Source organism: Rhea americana, unplaced genomic scaffold, assembly GCF_003343005.1.
Source record: "Rhea americana isolate MKP2758 unplaced genomic scaffold, rheAme1 scaffold_4, whole genome shotgun sequence".
NCBI lineage: Eukaryota > Metazoa > Chordata > Aves > Rheiformes > Rheidae > Rhea > Rhea americana.
Window position 1 is genome coordinate 1,324,673 of NW_028186534.1, and position 17,829 is coordinate 1,342,501.

General features: G+C 40.4%; 1 long non-coding RNA gene across 1 annotated transcript; it reads left to right on the plus strand.

Annotated features, from left to right (window-relative positions):
• The first annotated feature begins 12,105 nt into the window (after positions 1-12,105).
• On the plus strand, positions 12,106-17,422 carry LOC146590643 (uncharacterized). Its single transcript, XR_014896908.1, has 3 exons — positions 12,106-12,151; positions 13,012-13,122; positions 17,350-17,422. It is a non-coding gene; the product is annotated as an uncharacterized LOC146590643 (long non-coding RNA).
• Positions 17,423-17,829: the final 407 nt, after the last annotated feature.

A 17,829-nucleotide genomic window follows, 5' to 3' on the forward strand; every position in this document is an offset into this window, starting at 1 on the left:
TCCTCTTACAACAACAGGAAAGGAAAAAGCTAGAATTGAGATAAGGCAGATATCATGCTTATGGTCCTGGTGAATAGTGTCTCTCTTTCGTCTTGGATTTACTTGTAGACCCCATGTCTCTCCCTAGAGATAAGCATCTCCAGTTTCCCACAATGTCCGACTCTACCATAGTCTCCTCCTTTCAGCTAAGAACAATCAGTTAGCCAGCAACTTGCAACAGTTCTATTAAGATGAGAACGTACTTTTTTCTATTTAGGTAGGCAATCTTTTATTAACTTGGAGTTCTTGACCATTTTCTATGTGATGTTATGTCATACCATTACAAAYAAATGAATGCAAGGCTGGTATAATGCAAGGTATATTGAAGGTATAATGAAGCATAATGACTGTTATAGAAGGTATAAACAGTTATTAAATCCAGAATTGTTTTAATCTTCTTCCCTCTATTCAAAACTGGCTATAGTCCAGATCCCTTTCAGGCAGTCTGTTTGCCCAGCAAGCAGATTCTGGAGGTGGTGGTCATGAAAATGGAAGAATTGCACTACGAGGTTGGATCAAAGGCCCACCGAACTCTCTGTCCTGTTCCTGACAGTGGCCAATAGCAGGTTAGCTGGCAAGGAATCTCTAAGAAAACAAGTAATTATAAATTGATCCTGTTGAGTGTATAGATATCCCATCCACTGAATTTCTTCTACCATTTTTGTCATGCAGTGTCATGGGAGCCTTTTGCACTTTTTTGCAAGGAACTTCAATTTTACTTATTGCAAATACCTTTGTATYATCAGCAACTTGTCATATCACTGTTTATCCCCATTTTGAGGTTACATAGAATTGTTGAATAAAAGACGTTCTAGCAGAGATCCTTTTAAGGCCTTGCTGGTAACATCCCTTGATAGAATTATCCTTACCTTTTATTTCCTATTTTATAACCAGTCATTAATCCATAAAATGAGCAGCTCTGTTATCCCATGGTGGTTTCATTTCTTTAAGACCCCTAGTGAGGAAATTTAATGAAAGCCTTCTAGAAATCCAGCTGCACTATGTTGACCAATCCTTCTTATTCACAACCTCATTAATGCCTTCAGAGAACTCCAGTAGATTTCTGATCACAATCTGACTCAACAAAAACTATGTTGACTCCTACTATTTATTCACCTATCTACCAATATTTCTCTTATAAAAAATTGTCTAGTACAGACTTTTTCCTATTAGAAGGGAAAGAATGGGAGTGATTAGTTCTCATCCTTTAAATTTAAAAATGAGTGTTGTCTTCAGAAGAGCACATCTTGATTTAATGCTCACTTTCCTGCCYCTCCAGGTGCAGGAAGGAGAAGAGACCAACTAGGACTCCCTTAGAAGCAARAATAAAGACCATAATACAGTTACTTGCTCTGCACATCACAGAGATAGATTTTAGAGGGAAAGGGATGTGGAAAGGAAGAATGGTATCTTAGAGTCAGCTGACTAGGTGCTGCAGACYTGGGCTAAAGAAAAAGCTGAAGTCCTTTTGAGGATTTTCTGTGTAGTGGTTTGGGGGAGATGATGGTGGTAAAATAGAAGTTCCTCTGATGTGAAAGTGCTTGTTTTCCATTTAACTTTTCTGTAATGGTATATTTATTTCCAGGGTTTAGTTTTCCAGCTGCAGACAAAGTGTAAATAARAGCTGTAGCGCATAGTTRTATGTCATGGCTTTTTATAGGTGAMATATGTTTTGCAAGAAGAGTGGCTATTGAACTTGAATTTTGTTTTTAACTTTCCATCCAGAAAGCAAACCTAACAATGAATACTATGGGTCTGAAGTTCTTTAACTACTGTTGAATGAATCTGTAATATCCTAATAGGACAGGAGGAAGYTTAAATTAGTGTGAAATTTTTCATTGATGGTTACCTAGGAATATTTACTGGTACAGCCACGGAGACAGAGTGGCAAAGTGCTTACTCCTATTATGTAAGAGAATGCACACAAGCAACATGTCTTTGGCATCCTGTAGGCTTTCACCCAGAAATAGTATCTGYTACAACACTAGTGCTGTACAACTAATAATAAATCAAAAGCTCAGACTGATCATCTGGAGCAAATTCCTTTTAAGCTAGGTCCAGTTCTATTCCTCTTAAAGTCAGTGACTATTCTGTGTACTATTTTCTTGTCATTGATGCAGAAAATGGACTTTCTCAGCCTTCAGAGATGACTTGGTATCCACACTGCTAGATATATTTTCAAAGCTATRTTTTATTCAGCCTGGCTGGCTGACATACTGTCCTTAAAAATGAGGRCTATGCAATTTTGTCAGGGGGGAGGAATGCTGCCTCAGCACCTTCTGCTACAGAGTCTTCTGGAAAAAAGTTCATGTTTTGAGTATTCTGAGCTCCCAAGAATGAGATGCTAATATTAATGGCCGAAGTTCAAGAACAGAAAAGTCATTTTAGAAGGAGAAAATATCTGCTAAGTAGTTTTGATATGTGCTGCCTTTATGCCAGGGACTTGCAGATGCAAGAGCATAGTCATGTTTTAGGGCTTTAACTGTGCCCTATTAGCAATTTTGCCATCTTCATGGATGTTTTCCTGCCATGTGAAACCAACAAGATGCCAGAAACCAGTTCACAAGTCAAGAAGTGCAGAAGTCTCAAGAGTCCATTTTGATTATTTGTAACATAAGAGGACTCGCGTGGACCTGAACCTCATTTTGGATTTTAAGTAAGTTCAAACACGATGAAAGCCAAACACATTTTACTTGCTTCACACTAAAACAAGACAAAACAGTAAATTCCCTGTCATTCAAAAGCATTCTGTAGCAAGAAGCCCCATAGACAAGCAACGCATGAGCAGGAAGGGTAAGGTCTGAGTGGGTCATCCAGACTGAACAATCAAAATGTATCTTTTCCTCTTGAGAACARGTACTTACATTGGCAGGACAAACAGGAGGTTCCTGTCAGTTCGACCATCCTGCAGCACCCAAATACTCCATTACAACTCAGAAGACAACTCAGATGGTTGGGCTGTTGACCCTTGCTTCTAAACAGGAAAATTAGTTCTGCTGAAGCTGAGAGAATATGTAGCAGGAACTGAAGAGTCTCTTGGGAACAACTAGCATTTGTGAACAAACTGAGGGAGACAGTTAACTCTTTAACTCTGCTGCTAATCTTATATTACATTTAAACCACAGGAAGTAATTGCATTTGAAGCACAACTATGAAATTATGGTATGACTAAAGGTATTGGAGGTTGTTGCTGACCTGAGCAGAGCCAGTATTTCWCCCTCTCATGTGTGAACGTATTTTGTTTGCATAAAGAGTGAACTTGAACATCATTGTAGTGAGAGAGCTTGCAAAATAATAGAAAAAGAGAGAAACTTGTTCTTAGGTGATGTCGAGAAAAGAGATAACCTCTAAAATAGTGCCTGAGTCTCCAGGGCTATGAATGTGACACTTTCCACTTGCACGAAATTTACTGGAAACGTAAAATCCAACAAGGAGAAATGAATCTTTTGTGCTGATAGTCTGCAACAGAGATTCTGCTGGAGAATATTTTCTCCCATGACTGTCTTCTTCCCAAGGCAGGAGAGCCTCTAGTGTCCTCATCCAGAAGGACTCAAAGACTAGTTAATCAGAGTCCATCTTTGCACTGCTGCATCATCCTGTCTCCCCATTTGGATGCAAGGACCTGATTTCTTTTCTGGAGTGGAATGAATTCAGRTTTACATAGATGTGAAGAGCAGATTTGTAGACAGGCTTTATGATAAATGAGCACTCTGTCTCTAATGTGTTGTGGGACAAGGCACTTTATCTGAGCAATGGGTAGAAGAATGCAGTGGGTGAGATATAACTAGGACTGCCAGCCTTATTTCATCTCTTGTGCAGATATTCATGATTTTAGATTCAACGACAATAGTTAAAATATCCAAAATTGTAATGGTTAATCACAAGGGGTGGTTCTGAATGTGTTACAGTCTTYGTGGCTCTTCTTTAGACTTACATGCTAGTGCACTGAGGATTGACTAAATTACTTTCCTGGGTGGCAGGATTTTTGCATTTTCCTATGAGGCTTCTRGTGTTGACCATTGCCTGAGATAGGACACTAGGTGAAATGGTCRCTGAATCTTATTCACACTGGCAATTTTAACGTTTATCTGAAAGATTTAGAATAATAGTGTGAGAAAAAATGGTCATAACATTGACCCACCAGCTGTCCTGTCACAGCCTGACTTCACAGTGTTACTGAAAGGAGCCTGAGCACAAACGAGTTATGCTGCCCAGGCCTATGTCTCCCAACAAAGAGCTGAAATACAGCTCTTCTTTAAAAAGAACTCTCTCTGTGTTTGAAGACAAAATGAAATGAAGGGCTGAAAGAAGAAAGCAGAAGGTTACCAGAAAAGACATCATACTTTAATAAGAAAAAGAGAAAATGTCTCTGTTTGGAAGATACCCACACTACTGTACAAATTTCTTTTTGCACAACTTTTGCAAGCTCAGACAGAGCCACAAACAGTAGGAAAACTCCTTCTCCTTCATTTTCTCACTGCAGTTTCAGGACTGGTTTCTTACTTCTGTTTATCATTAGCAGCTGTGCACTGCTAATGCTTATTCTTAAGGCTCTACAACGAGAAGCTGCTTGATCATTTTGGTAGACTTACGTGATGGAGATTTACCTGACAAACCTTATCTACTAAACACTTCTGGCCACCTTACCTGCACTCTGTAACCCCCCTTCACTTGGGATTACTTCTGACAGCCATGTATCTGTAGCTTTTTAAACACCACAGGTTTCAAGTGTTAACCTTCCTCARCGGGGATTTGGTCTTTATGCTTCCAAAAAAGTGGTTTTCCATGCTTATCTCCCCCTGCACACCAAAATTAACCTACTCCACAATAAGTGTAGTTCCTTATTCTAAGAGATAGCAAAGCATTTCTAAGCGTAGGACATATTAGTATTGTGGTGATCTGGTTAGGAAAATACAACTGATTAACTTACACCCRTCCTCAAACAGAGATGGTTTTCAAAGCAAGCACTTCTGATCTTTCTTTCAGGAATCTCTGTCCAAATGTGAGGATTTTGTTCTCAGGGATTCTCTCTCTGATTTTGCTGTGGTTTGAGAGAATTTAACGGAAGAGATGGGCTTTTCCTACAACAGGCTGCACTGTAGTGTAATGTAGAAGTAATACTAGGGCAGCCTTTCTTCAAACACRGAAAAAACATCATCATAAAGAAACCAGAACCCAGTTGAGATGGCAAACAGAAACACTCAGAACTGTATGAGGCGATTTTTAATGTTTATCAAACAGCAAATATGTATTTTTGCTACTCAGAAGCTGCCATGGTCAAACTGAATGATCTCTGAACCCCTGGCATTATCTATAAAGGGGGATTTATAGAGATACATGTATGTATATCTTTGTACATATATATACATTTAAGAAAAACTATAAAATTTCTAAGAATTTCTACAATGTATTGTAGAAAAAGATAAGAATATGGTTGGGAATATTTTTAACGGAAAAATTGCATGTTTTTGCWTGCCACTGTCTCCCATCATCCCCTCTGCGCCGGCCAAAGACACAAACAGAAATTGGTTGTCAGGACAATAGATTTTTTTCATCTTCTCAGGGCATCATTTTCCATTTACTKTTCTCTCCAGTATTTGTAATGAGTACTGGATGTGTGTTTATTACATGTTTGTCTGAAAATACCAAAGGTTTTAATGCTAGCCCTTAGGAAGGACGATGGCGACATTAAGGCATGCAAACTGAATTGTGCTCGTGGCTGTGATGCGGTTTCCCCTGGGGCTGTGAGGCATGGTGCCTTGTACAGTTGTGCAGTGTGCAGAGATTCCCAAATCGGTGGCAGATGAAGCCAGCACATCTACACTCTGTGGTCTTCTGTGGTCTTCTTGGTTTGTGTCTAGAAGCAAATAGTGATAGAAGTGGGTCACGTAAGTGTCTCATGCGGCRCTTTGGAGTTTGGGTACTTGATGTGCCCTTAATGTGTCTGTACTTCAGTTTAACCACAGCAAATTCAAAATGATAATTAATTTCTCCTGCTCCTGTCTGTCTGTCCTCGACATATAGACTGCAAGTTTACGGTGAACAGACATTCTCGTACTGGGATAGATCTGCGTATGTGTGTGTGTGAGTGTGTATGTTTAACAGATTAAGTTAAAAACAATCTTTATCGCTTCATTTAACTAAAGCATTTTTCCAGACAAGTTCCTCTGCTCGAATGTTCCTTCTAATTATCATTTTCCCTTTACAATATGTTGTGTCATGCTGCTCAGAAGAAAGCTCATAGCGAGAGAGAGCACAGGGGTTGCAAAGGAAATATGTCCTGGCTATTAGAAAGTTCAATGAAGCGCTGACTTTTATATCATCATATAGGGATGGGTGAAACGGTCTAGAAAAAAATACCCCCAGCTGAGCAGCAATGTGGGGCTTAACAAACTGAGTTTCACAATGTTTTTTTAAGGTTTCTCCATCAGTGGCAAGATGATTTTTTGTCCTTAACTGTTTTTATCCAAACTACTTGGTCTCAGAGGTGGGGTTGGATTGGTATGGGGAATGATAGTCCCTGCAGCAGTGCGTTCCAGGCGATTGCTTTGCGCCGCAAGCGTTGGCGGTTCCTCTGTCCGGGGTTGTACAGAGGTCTACTTTGCTCAGAAGAAGTATGTTTGGAGTCACGTTCATTTGCTTTCATTCTGATTCCATGAGCTGTTTGCAGCTGTTAATTTAACAGTTTAGTGCTTCCATTTTCCACAGGCAGGAGCAACTGCTCCAGTGCCTTAGACATTGTAGCTTCATTTCTGGTAACAGGACTTGAAGAACTGAGAGCAGGAAGAAAAGTGTTTTAGCTCCAGTGAACGGAGACAGCTTGGTGGCCACATAAGTCAACAGAGAGATGCTTTGTAAAATGATCCTCTCTAAGCTACAGCTCAGCAGGGGTGAAACAAGAAGAGGAGAAGAGCCATGAAAGCAGAGCCAACTTGGGAGAATTTTTCTAGGGCACAGTGTCTTAGCAGTGCCAACGGGCGCGCAATTAGCAGAAACAGCTGAGACATTCATTCTAGAGTCTCTGCTAATACAGGCAGGTACATGTCCATAAATACTTAAGAATACAGGATTTTTCTCTGTGGGAACACAGCAAGCTGAACTTAGGCCAGACACTTTTCTCTAGTAGTAGGTAGACCGAGGTAGTAGGTAGAAGAAAGAGTAAAGCTGCTATGTGGTATCTGTATATGAGAGCAAATGACTTGCTGTTTAATGTCTTCTGAAGGACATGAAGCTACATCCCACAGTTTTTACCTGAAGACTGTTCATGAGGCAGTATGACTGAAGTCGATAAGAAACTCTTCAGTGATTTCAAAATGCAGTCCCCCCTAGAAAAARCAGATACTCTTTTTTTTTTCTGTGTTAACTTATCAGATGCATTGTCAGGCTGCAATAGAAGCTGAAAGCTTAAACATCATGCTTATTATTTTTATTTTGAATTGTATTTATTTACTCTTTTTTCACATTGTCTTTTGTCTTGCAAAGAGGATTCATCCTCCAACAAGGTTGCAAACTGCTTTCTTAAGTCCAATTTTTCCATTTCAAACACCTACACTTGCCAGAAGTTCTCCCTTTTAGCACATCCGTTATGCTGCTCTGTAACCCTCCTGCTCTATTTTGAATTATAGTACTACTAAGAAAGAAACCTTTAGACAAGGTTTCAGTATTAATCGTGACTTTTTATTTTGCTTCGGTGCTAAGGCATTCTACGGTACTTAATATTTCGTGCAGTGAATTGTTAGYAGTGTCAGCTATCAAAAAACAGTAGCAGTTTGAAAGATTGTGTAATCTGTGTTGGATACAGTTCAAGGTTTTTTACACAGCACTGGAAATTGTGCTAATCTTCCTGTTCTGGGGCACTTTTCAGGGCACATGTAGCACATGATTTTAGGCATCTAATTTAATCAAGTAAGTAAGTTAGGTAGCTGATCTTCTCTACTTCCCTCTATAATCAATGAGGGGTAGGGAGAGCTCCTTTGGGGTGTGACTTAGAGCAGCTAAATTAGGTTCCTGCTTTGAAATGCTCCTTCGGAGCTGTCTGAATTTCTCTTTTAATTAGAGAGAGAGAAAGATTAGACTAGTTAGTCATCTCAAACTAGGTGGTATAAATTCCTGCCTTTGTATACTTAACCTGTAGCATCCAAATGAGAAAAGATTGAAATGAGAAACTGTTAACTGCTTTTTCCACAAATGCATGCTAGCGTCATCTGCAGTTTGCTATATCATTGAACCCTAGCATATGATATTATGAAAAGCCCCTGCTTAACAGTGAAATTTCTTTCAAAAAAACACTGCACAGCTTAATTCTGAGAATGTGCTGGTAGGTCTCCATGGTTGTCCAGACCTTTGCAGTTCCAAGCCCAGCCTTCCAAGCATAGAAGTAACTTGATCTTTCCCAGTCTGACATCCATGCTTAGGTAACACAGAGCTGCAAACACCTGAGTTGTTGGTAATTCAGCCGTAGACCTATATTCAGTTCCTGCCCTATCCTATCCTGAAGGCTGAACAAGCATATCACATGCTTTAGCTCCTGGATTTACCTCATATTTCTGCATTCATGTATATACGACATTTGTAAAGAATAACTAATAAAAAGAGATTTGTAAAGAGTATTTAATCAAAAAATATGGAAATGTAATAACTTTATGAATATTGTAGGTTGCCCGTTTAGAGAGTTACAATTGTTATGTGAGCAGTGATATGCAATGGCAGTTTCTCTGTAACTTTATTGATCTAGCTTGTCTTAGAGTAGTAGAGTATTTGTAATATTTCACTGATGCTCAGATTTAGTAGAATTCAAGCATGAAGCTAAACAGCTTCTCAGATATTATCTGTTAGCCCATATACTTGACAGACAACAGATAACATTCCAGATTCAAGGGTCTATATCTGTCTTTTAACACTGCTAAGTGGTAAGTAGCAAGCATATTTTTGCTACATTGAGGGACCTGGAGGCCAGGGGAACGCTCAGCATCTAAAAGCCTCTTCCAGCAAAAGGAGAAGGTCAGGTGCCAGAAGACCTGTGGAGAGATGAGCAGTCACAGAGAGGCTGAAGGACCCAGATGAAGGTAAACTATGCTGAGCAGCCTTATTATTTTTAAGGTAACWTCTATCATTTGTTAGGATAATATTATTTTCAGAGAAAATTCTGTAAGATCACTGCTTAGCCAGGAAAGAAAGTGCAACCATGGGTGGATGGCGACTGCCCTCCACATGAAGAGCCAAAAGCCTTAGGCCTGGGTAGGAAGGTGCCTAGGAGACCTGCAGGGCCAGGGCTGCAGCTGCAATGGGAACTAGGGTACTTGGGCATATCTCTGTTTTAGTTTACCTAGGATAATTCTGGCCACTGGGATGACCCTTCAAAATGCTCTTGGGAAAAAGGAAAGTTTAGGAAAATATTCCTAGAAAGAGAATATTGAAACTGAAATCACAGTGATTTCCTTTGGGAACCTGTTCGTAAGGACTCTGCTTGATCCCAGCAATGATCCCAGGTGATCTTCACACATTATTGAACCAGAGCAAGTGCTGAGCAGCCTCAGTGAACTGTTCACGGGCAACCTATCAAGCAAGTATTGTTTACTGAAGTTATTCAGCAAATAATTTATATAGTGAATAAATACAACAAAATCACCATCTGCCTGTGGTTAACTGGAGAACAGAACAAGAGGCCAAATTTGCAGAGCAGATTATTCATCCAGCTCTGTTGGGAATGCTGATTGGGACCTGCTCATGCTATTCCTTGATCTAGACCATCTAATCTTTTACTTCCATGGATGCTAAATTTACTCATAAACACCAGAAAAGACTAAAGAGAAACAAAACTGTGTTATTAAGCTAACCAATGTGTTAATGCACATGTTCAGGATGTTTGTGAGACTTTTCAGTCCATGGACCATGGAAAAAATATTGTAGCAGGCAGTGCTGTTTCCTATTCTATAGTAGTAAGCTTAAACTGGTGCTAAGAAGGTAGATGTGCCAATTAGGTGATTATCAATTAAGCAACTGGTTTCATAATTTAAGTTTTTAAAGTTAGGTTGCCAGCTGAAAAGCCCAAGAGATGCATTGAAAATTAAAACAAAACTTTAAAAATTGACCCTGCAAATTTTTGCAGACATTTTTAGGGCCAACAGCCAGGACCTCTTCCAGCCACCTCTTACGGAATCAAAGCAAAGGAGCAGCTACGCCTGGTGCTGTGATGGGGTACGTGAAGACAGGGCTGGAGTCAGTGGGCACTGATGCTCTGGGTGTTCAGGCAAGCACTAGAGACTGTAACTGGAGATAATCAGCTCTGAGTTGATTGAGCTGTAGGCGGAGCAACTGTAGCTGAATTAGGCCTGCAATATTAGTGGGCCCAAGTGTGCAGGTGCAGTTTTGCAGCCAGTGAAATTAGTCTCAAGCCTGGAACTCCGCGTGCTCCTGCCTCTACCTTTGTGTTAGTTTGGGGATTTGTATAGCAGGTGGGACTGTCCCCGTCCCCTTTTCACCACTGGTTTTGATTTTGAGACTACTTCTGGTGTTGAAACTGCATGCCTTGTTTTGTGTGCAGAGTGATCTTGACTGAGAGCTTTGTAATATTAAAAGAAAATTCTAATTTGAGTGGGTTTTGAAATCAAGCTTATAAGTAATTTTACCAAAGTGCGTAGACTTTGTGAGTACAACCATGGTTCAAGACTCCCTAAAAGCATGGCTTTTGCATCAAATGATGGAACTTCCTTAAGGAACATGCTGTGCTCAGTTTTTTCTTTGCAACTTTTGGTATTCTAACATCCAAAATTTGCATTTAAAAGCATTTTCTCTTACATATGGGTCCAGTTAAAGTCTTGAATATTTTTATAGAAGAACAATGATTCTTCTTTCAATCTCAAGACTGCAGAAACTTTCAGGGAAGAATTCAGAACGCTCACTCTGATAAGGGAACGTATTTGTAAGTATGTATTTGACAATATAGGACTGAAGTCAGAAGTCTCTTATCCATCAGAAACCATCTTTAAATTATTTTGATTTAAAATATTTTTCCCTTTAAGGTGAAAAATGCAGCCACTAGGTTATACTCTGACTTCAGGAGCAATGTTGCGTATCTAGGACTAGTGATTTGGCCCTGTGTTTGCTGGTGACCTTTTTTTGTTCTGTCATTGCTATCATATAATCCATGTTTATCTGGCTGTTTTATGGCTATTGAAATGTAAAAATGAAATAATAGTTTAATAGTGTCTTCAAATGTAGAGACCATGTTATATTTTTCATGGATTTTTCTCTTAATGTCCTGACTAAAATTTTTTTAAAAAAGGTTACTTGTCAAAAGAGACTTAGGATGGCAAAGGTTTCCTTATCCAGAGGAATGTTATAATCTAGTGTAGCATAAACTGGGTATTCTTAGGAAAAAAAAAGTTACTAGGATATATAAGGAGCTTTGTCACTTGACCAGAAAAAAATTGCCACACGTTTAAGTACTCTGGAAACTGAGGCTTCTTTTCATGAGATTAGAATTAAAGGCTATGAAAAAAGCTCGTCCGCTTATTTTTTTTTTCCCATCCTTATTTGAGTTGATCACAACAGCGGTAGTAATAAATGGAAAGGTGAACATCCATTTTGGCAGCCAGTTGATCAGCCATAATGGTTATTTCATTTGATTATTAGTTCTAGTATTTAAGCAAGGAGAAAGCTTTTTCCTTTGTCTATTGTTTCCTTTAACGGTAGCTTTATTTTGTTTTTCTTTTTCTCTTTTTCCTGAATGATGATATTAAAAAAAAAATACAGTAAGAGGTTTCAAGGGTTACATTTTACATTAAAAGCATAGATCTTCATTTGTTTGTCTTACTTTCTCTTTGCTTCCTTTCATTGCCATGAATTGGAAGGTGACAAATGACTTCGTGAACAGATGAGAGAAAGAGCTTCCACAGTGACATTTAAATTGGAACCCATGTTTGATGGCATGCAGATGATTTAAATACATGTCACCAATGCAAAGCTATAAAGGCTGATTTAAAAAATGCTTTTGCTTCCTTTACTGCTGCTTTTTAACATGTGCCTGGAGAGTGCTGCGATCCAGTGGAGCCATTGTAAATAAGCTGCAATAGTTGTCTTTCAAAGCCTTTTCTTCACTTGCATTCCTCAGGTGAGCTGCGTTGTGGGGGCTGTAAATAAAGATTACGATCTTAATGCATGCTATGCAGAGAGAATTGGCAGTGTGAAAGTCACACATCATGGTTAAGCACTCCTGACCCTGTTTCTAGGTCTGCTATTCAACAGGGGGTCATAGCATGTCAAATTCCCATGATTCAAAACTCAAAATCTACTACCAGCAAACATACTCAGATACTCATCCTTTCTTGAAACTTATGCTGGGTGCAGAGCTGGGATCATTGTCACTAGAGGCAAGTGAATTATTCTCTGCAATCAACACGTGTCACGTGTGCTCGCCTCTAGTAGTTGTCAGAAAGGTTTCCATCATCCACTGAAGAGATCTATCTAAATCTAAATCCAAGAGCACTCCTTTAATATCCTCTCTCTTTCATGTTAGGAGTAGGTTGAATTAAATCCAAGCATATAGGCACCACTATTTGGATCTCTGCCTGAATCTTGCCCCCTACTTGACTTGCTGTTGAAGCAGAGGATCCCTGTTGAGTGTGCGCACATTAGCGTTGATATTTACTAGCAGCATGGCCAAAATCAAACTTTGTCTTGAAATATGAGAGAAGACTTCCAAACTTAGGGCTATCAATGCTTAATCGGCATGAGAAATCACAAAGTTCTCTGCGGTTTATTACAGGCTGAAAGGCTGTAATTTTAGTAGATTCACACAGTTTATTAAAAGAAAAAATAACAACAAAGTTTACCACACATGAACTTACTGAGACTCTTACTGAGAGCAAAATCTGAATACTTGCTGTGAAGGAAGTGGTATGCAAATATCTTATATGGTGGTATGTAAAAAGGAAGTTTAACACTTTTTTAATCCTAGCTTCTTTCCTTTAGGAAAATGGGAGATGAAAGGGGCAATGCCAATAGTGAATCAAGAGGAACACACCTGAGATCCATGCAGCAGCATTTCTGCTTTCTGTCGTCCACATCTGAAGAATGGAGCAGGTGAGTGAGATTTTATGAAGGTGCTAAAACTCCTTTATTTCCCCATGAAAATCCATACTTGGTGCTAGACATCTCAACACCATTGAGAATCTGGACTCAAGCATATAACACAGGGAAGGACAATTAGGGGACAACTGCAAAGCACTCAGGAGAAGGATTCATAGATTTGAGGGCAAAAAGGGACTATTATCATCATCTAGTCTGACTTCCTGCATAATACAGCTCAGGAAACCTCAGCTAATAATTTCTGCATCAAGCCCATAACTTCTGTTTGAGTTATAGCATCAATTTTCAAAAGACATCTAGTCTTGATTTAGAGAGGATAAACTTTGGGTTCTTTTTATCTGTCTTCTAGTCTCTGAGCCTTGAGGGTGTACTCATATCTGGTTTTTAGCTTTTCTCTGCAAACATAGAGGCTCAAAACTAACTTGTGGAAAAAAATTAAGTGAAAGCTGATTTTTTCATGGTGTCTTTTGCATGTGTGACTTGGGGCTTTAAACAGTACACCCCAAAAATGTGACTCTTCTGATAACATCCCAACTTTGGGCAAAATGGTTATCTCCTTCCCAACCAGATTAATAGTTTAGTTTCACAAATCTCTTCTCTTAAGACTTCCATCCAAAAGTAGGTGACCCAGCGGGCAATTCTTGCCCAGTTAAACATCTTAAATTTGCTATTACAAAACACAGCTCTGCTATCCTTTTTGAGATCTGACCAGCTCTTTTTCCAAAGCCCCCAGAGCCACAGATTAAAAAGACATAAAAGGGACTGAATAAAACGAAGGTTAATAGATGCTGATGTGGGAGTAACTGGGGCTGTCAGGGAGCGATTAAGCTGCCGAATAATCTTCCACCTGGAGCTGTCAGGCCAGTGTCTAATGTTTCATTCAAAGGAGAAGCTCTACATTCCTGATGAGTAAATGACAGAGAAGATTTCAATTAGAGCTGCTCTGTGACTCAAATCCTGACATATCCTGACGGTTTACTTTCAGTCCTCCTGCTGTTCTCCGAGGGATGCCAACCCATTAATAACACACTTTAAGATGTAGATTGGGGGGGGGGGGCATTTCTGCAGTTTATTAGCAGGTAGCCATCAGTGGGTAAAGAGGGTGCACCTTTCTAGAGCTGTGAATTACCTTTATTATAGGTATTTGGATGGGGCAGGAAAGGACTTTAAAGCTGCTAATTTGAGGGAGCTAGTCCTGTTATAACCATGCAAGGGGAAGACAGGCCCTGTGCAACTGGTTACCTGCAGCTGTATTAATGCATCTCTAGCCTAGCTTCAAAGGAGGTTGCGGGGACAGAGGACATTCTGCTTGGAGTAAGATTTCCCTTCACTTTTTGAATAATTCAAAGGCAAACCAAAATTATTTGGTGCAGAGTTCCCAAAGAAGGAAAAAAATATTAGGTAAAGCCAAAACATTTTTCTTAACATTATTCTTTGTTTTGAATTTGCCATGAATTAGGAATTGGTTGAGTGCCATGAAAACAAAATGAAAGCTTTCTTTTTGGTCAAACAGGATGTTTCAGTTGACTGAAAGTGAATTTTTCCACCTTTTCTCTCACAGTGGAAAGATTGTTTCAGGTCAACATAGAACAGCTCTGTTTTGTTTTCCAAATGAACTGAAAAATCCATTATACTCACAGCTGTACCTGCAATATATGTGCTGCTCTAGTCCTGAGATCCCCTATGGTGCTGTCAGTAAAACACAAGATAGAAGACAGATTAGGTTGCATTTTTTTTGTTTCTCACTCTTGTGGAGATGAATGTGAGCCTCACCTCCCAGACCTGAACCTCCATCTAGATCCCAGGAGCTTAGGAGTTTTAGAAATATGGCTCTTACTCTGACCCTTATCTTCAGAAAGGGTTAAGCCAAGGTCAGGAATTCACACCCCCACACCTCACACATGTATTTTTTATTGTAAAATAACACTTGAAGGGACCTAGCTTCATCCCAGTTACTGCAGGCAACTGTGGCATAAACAACTTGCCCAGAAGAGTCCAAAGGGAGTTTACTGTTCCCTCTCTATTCTGCTTCTGAGTTGCTCCTCTTATTTGTGCCTTCATGCACCTTCCTGCACCCAACAGCCCTTGCGTCACTGTGCTGTGCCTTGGACCTCTCCAAATGTCAAACCCCAGTGAATACCAACTATCTTCCAGACTCCAGGTGTGGTAACTGGATTTGCATGCTGGGAGACTAGGAATTGCTTTTGTATCTTGGTGAGACAAGCTCCTGTTAGGAAGCCCAGATGAAGAGAAGAAAATATTAGTCTGCCTCGGGATGGGGCTGGATGTGAAGAAAGCAGCATTCAGTGTAGCTAAACAAGAAGGTATGTATGTCATGAGCATCTGGATATCTCTTTGGTCTCTGCGTGCATTGGTGGGGGACTTTGGCATGGACCGAGGATGTATAAACCATTGTGTTAAGTTGGAGAGTGGCCGCAGGGGAAAAAGGTAACTTAATAAAGTAACTCAAGTCCTACAAGACGCTGCATCAGGGAAAGAAGGATAGTTCTCACAAGTCCATCTCTCTCTCCGTTTTAGTGGCTCCTCTGTATCTCCCTGCTCTCCCTTGTGTGTATTGAGGATCTTTCAGGCTGCAAAGGAGCAAGGGAGCACCAGTCACTTTACAGCCAAATCACACCTACAGAGACTTTGTTTCTAATGCTGGCGTGTAGCAACATACACCTGTGTTTGTTGCACAGCAGCCCTGCCCTTGCACTCCCTGTAGCTGTGTTGCCTTGTGCCAGCTTCTGCTTAATCTCGCTCCTGCTGAGAGGACTGCCTTGGGGTCTGATTTGGCTGCAAGATCTCACCAGCAGAGGCAATGACTGATTGTCTTGTAAACTCATTGGCAAGTTAGGTGAAAATCATTTCCCCACTCCATTAAACTAGATAAAAATGGACTTGAAGCTGTTTCGTTTCTTAGGACACATTTGGGTGTGTTTTACAGCACAAAGTGACAGGGAAGTGGCTAGAAACCGCTACCGGATGCAAACCTTCAGGTGAAGCCAATGGACATGGAAACCCCCCCCCCCTTTTTTTTTTCCTTTGGGCTGTCGATAGCCCAACATGCGGTCTCTTCTGTGTGATGCCTCTGGGCTGGCTCTGAGCCTCAAGAAATGTTGCTGGAAGGGAGTGTGAGAGGAGGCTTCTGACTTTCTCTAACTCCAGAGGCTCTGGCATGGTTTTCTACTTTGTCCTCTCCATTATCGACTGATCTTCACTTTAATGAGTGCTTGGAGGATCATTCAGCCATTCTTTGGCTGCGTAAAGGGGCACAACACCAGTTTAAGATTTAAGATCAGAGCCCTCCTGTTGCAAGGCTCCTCCCTGGCCATGGATAGTGCTTACATATAAACCCCCATGAAGAATGATAATGTATTTTTGGTAGCTTGCAATGATGCTGTGCATGTAGGACCAAAACTGTTCTGTGAATTTTTAAGTTGTATCAGACTAGATTCATTAGTGGAGAGTAAAATTTGAAGTGAGTGTACTGTGGAGTTTTCCTTGCACCTGCTGAACCTAATCAGCAGAAGCTATATCACAGGACCAGTGACTGCCATTTGATCTGCTCATCCAGAGCACCGAAACAGGGGAGAGTTGGTCTGGGATCTGGCTGACATCTAGTAAATGCCTTTTGTCTACATCAGCATTTGAATGACAATAAATATCAAGTAATTCTAGTGATAATTGATGGATTCTGGTATTTTTAGAAAGCTATTTGTAAAATAAGAGACAGAACTGAGAAGTTCTTTCCCATAGGCTCCTAGAGACTATTTTCCTGTAGCAGGAAATGCTTTGTAAGCTAGCTAGCTTGCTTTTTCCCTACCCTTCCCTTCCCTTCTCGATGTTGGTAAGGGCTTCTAAGTATTTAGTTTTTTAATTACCGAATGCATCATGTCCTGTTTTTCCAGTTGAGAGTTGTATCTGACCTATTGAGCTATGAGCTCTAATACAGAAATCCACTATGCTTCCTGTTATTTGTGATGCAAGTCCAAAACCAGACCAGCTGATGAAAAAGGCTAGTGCATTTACCAGGAGTCGCCTGGGCTTTTTTTGGGACCCTGCTATGCCTTTACCAAAGGCGTACTCCCCTCCTGGAGAGTGAGTGCATTTCCAGCATGCTCATCACATGCTCATACAATGCATGTATCTGTTGTCTTCGGCATGATACTTTTCTTATAACCACTCTCTGATGAAAAATCTCCATCCCTTCTCTTGCAGCAGAGAGGCTGTGACTGAGATGTGACACCATGGCTGGGACACTACAAGACTCACTAGACATCCATGGTAGCTCCTCTCAGGTTTGTGTGATGATTTTCAAATCTTATTTTTCATCCTCTAGCACGAGGGAGAAGAAGAGACCTTTGCAGCTGGGCTGACAGCCGTTCAGTAAAGCCAGGACTGATTATTTCAGCAGTGCTGTTCTGCTGGTGCTCCATGTACATGTCCTGTATTGATGAGGCCTTGGACAGTGGTGTCCAAGAGATTTATTATCAATGGCAGAAGCATCCCTTCCAGATACAAGATGTTACTGGTGTTGTTTTTGCTTTGTGGCTCCCTCACACCACCTGCTGCACATACTCATTAATGGCTTCAGTCTCAGGGATGGTGCTTCCCTTCTGGAAGGGGAAGAGGAGCATCACACAGGCTCCAGGTGTGCCTTCCCCTTGTGTTTGTGAATGACGGGTCCCATTGTTCATG